We start from the raw sequence: 2,500 nt of genomic DNA, 5'->3' as shown, positions 1-2,500 counted from the left end.
GAAAAAATATTGTGCAGAAGTTCACTCAAAGCATGTCATTAAAACTTGGATATATGCAGTCATTTAAAATTTGGCAACGGAGACGCGAAAGGAAGAAGGAAGAAGAAGTAGAAGAAGAAGGAAGAAGAAGAAGCATAATAAAAAGAAGAAGAAGTAGAAGAGGAAGAGGAAGAAGAAGAAGAAGAAGAAGAAGAAGAAGAAGAAGAAGAAGAAGAAGAAGAAGAAGAGGAAGAAGAAGTAGAAGAAGAAGAAGAAGAAGAATTGGGGGGAGAACACAAGGAAGCCGCGATATGAAGAAGGAAAAATAAGAATAAGAATAAGAAGGAAAAATGGAAAAAAGACGAAGAGAAGAAGAAAAAGAAAAAGAAGAATTAGGAAATATAAATTAGAAGAAAAAATAGAAAAAAAATGAAGAAGCAAAAGCAGAAACGGAAGAAACAGAAGAAGAAAAAAAAGGAGAACAAAAAAAAGAAAAAGAAAAAGAAGAAGAGAAGAAAAGAAGAAACAGAAGAAAAAGAAGAAGAACAAGAACAAGAAGAAAAAAGAAGAAGAAAAAAATGAAGAAACAGAAGAAGAAACAGAAGAACAAGATAAGATGAAGAAACAGAAGACGAAGAAGAAGAAGAAGAAACAGAAGAAGAAGAAGAAATAGAAGGAGAATTGGAAGCCCCGAGGCAAGAGCGCGCCGCGTGCCTGACTCCCCTTCGCGCGGAATGCTGACGACCTCGCTTTTAAGACCTTTTTTCATAGATTTTTTGAAACGTCTTCCTCTTCAGTAAGTTTGATCTTGGCGGAGGATTTTCTCTGTTATTTATAGATCTAAGGGAAGGGTTTTTTTTTCTTCATTATTTTGAGTTTATATTTTTTATAATTATTTTTATCTTTACTATTTTTTTTTTTTTTTTTTTTTTTTAGCGTTTCGATATTTTTTTTCTGTTTACATCTCTATGTTATCTTTCTCTTTCTTTTTATCTCTCCCTTTTTCAATTCTTTCTTTAAATCTCTCTCTCTCTCTCTCTCTCTTTCTCTTTCTCTTTCTCTTTCTCTCTCTCTCTCTACCCCCTTCTCTCTCTCTCTCTCTCTTTCTCTTTCTCTCTTCCCCCTTCTCTCTCTCTCCTCCCCCGTCTTTCTCTCTCTTCTCCCTTCTCTCTCTCTTTTTCTCTCTTCTCCCTTTTCTCACTTCTCCCTTCTCTCTCTCTTTCTCTTTCTCTTTCTCTTTCTCTTTCTCTTTCTCTCTCTCTTTCTCTCTCTCTCTCTCTCTCTCTCTCTCTCTCTCTCTCTCTCTCTCTCTCTCTCTCTCTCTCTCTCTCTCTTCCCCCTTCTCCCCCCCCCCTCTCTCTCTGTGTTGTTATATTATCTAGATTTACTGTGAGAATAAGTAAGATATTTTCACAGGATTGATAACACACAACTTTTTCTTTTCATTTTTAAGTAGAAGATAAGATACGCGAACTACTGTTCTATCAATGAAGGTGAAAGACGTTATCAAGCCGTTTACTCTGTGAGGAAAAATCTCGACCAATTTTCTGGTCTTTGAGTTTATCTAAAAAACCGCCTAAATTGCTGCCTGACTTAAATTTCTTCACGTTTTTTTCCTTCTCCGTACAGGTTATGAATATGATAATCGTTATCCAAACAAGTTCCTTATTATTCCACGAGTGATAAGTAACAAGCTTTCGTTAAATGAAAATAATGTTCCCGAATTTTAAACAATAAGAATAAGCTGAAGTCCATGTTGAGCAAAGGATTCGGACAATGGCATCGTTTGTCACTTAACATTAACTTTTTCTTTTTCTTTTTCTTTTCTTTTTTTCTTTTCATTGACAAGCTGTCGCTCACATTTTCATCTCAATTCGACAAGTAAGACCGGCTGTTATGCTTTAATTCTGGAGAGAAACATGATATGACTTACATTGTTACTGTTGTGAACGGACTTAATTACGTTGTGACTTTGTTGACAAATCTCTGCACGTGTATGTGTGGTGCGAAATGTGCGGACAGTTTTTGTATTTGTGTTTGTTTGTTTTTGTTCCTAATATATGTGTATACAACAGTATATATATACAATATATACATATAAACACATATACACACATATACACAGATGTATATGTATGTATTTATATATGCATGTATATGTATGTATATATGTATGTGTGTATATATATATGTATATATATGTGTATGAATATGTATGTATATGTACATTATATATATTTGTGTCTGTGTGTATGTATATATACATACATATAGTATGTAATATATATACATATATATATATATATATATATATATACATACACACACACACATACATAGATGCATACATAGACACACATACATATAATCACATCATAATCCTAAGGTGAAAACAGAAAGGACATGAGATCTAATACGCATGTCACCCCTTACAAGCGTAAAAAAAAAAAAATGGAAAAACGCTAATAGTATTGTCAGTTAAATGTCAACAAAAAGATTCACGGACAAAACGACGTGCCAG

The 2,500-nt window shown here is 33.6% G+C and overlaps 1 protein-coding gene across 1 annotated transcript in view; it reads left to right on the top strand.

Moving 5' to 3' along the window:
• The window catches only part of LOC125044512, a 69,626-nt gene that overhangs the window by 43,911 nt on the left and 23,215 nt on the right, over positions 1 to 2,500 (top strand). The gene's annotated exons all lie outside the window — the stretch shown is intronic.

Source organism: Penaeus chinensis, chromosome 35, assembly GCF_019202785.1.
Source record: "Penaeus chinensis breed Huanghai No. 1 chromosome 35, ASM1920278v2, whole genome shotgun sequence".
NCBI classification, from domain to species: Eukaryota; Metazoa; Arthropoda; class Malacostraca; order Decapoda; family Penaeidae; genus Penaeus; species Penaeus chinensis.
This window is presented reverse-complemented; position numbering and strand designations above follow the sequence as displayed.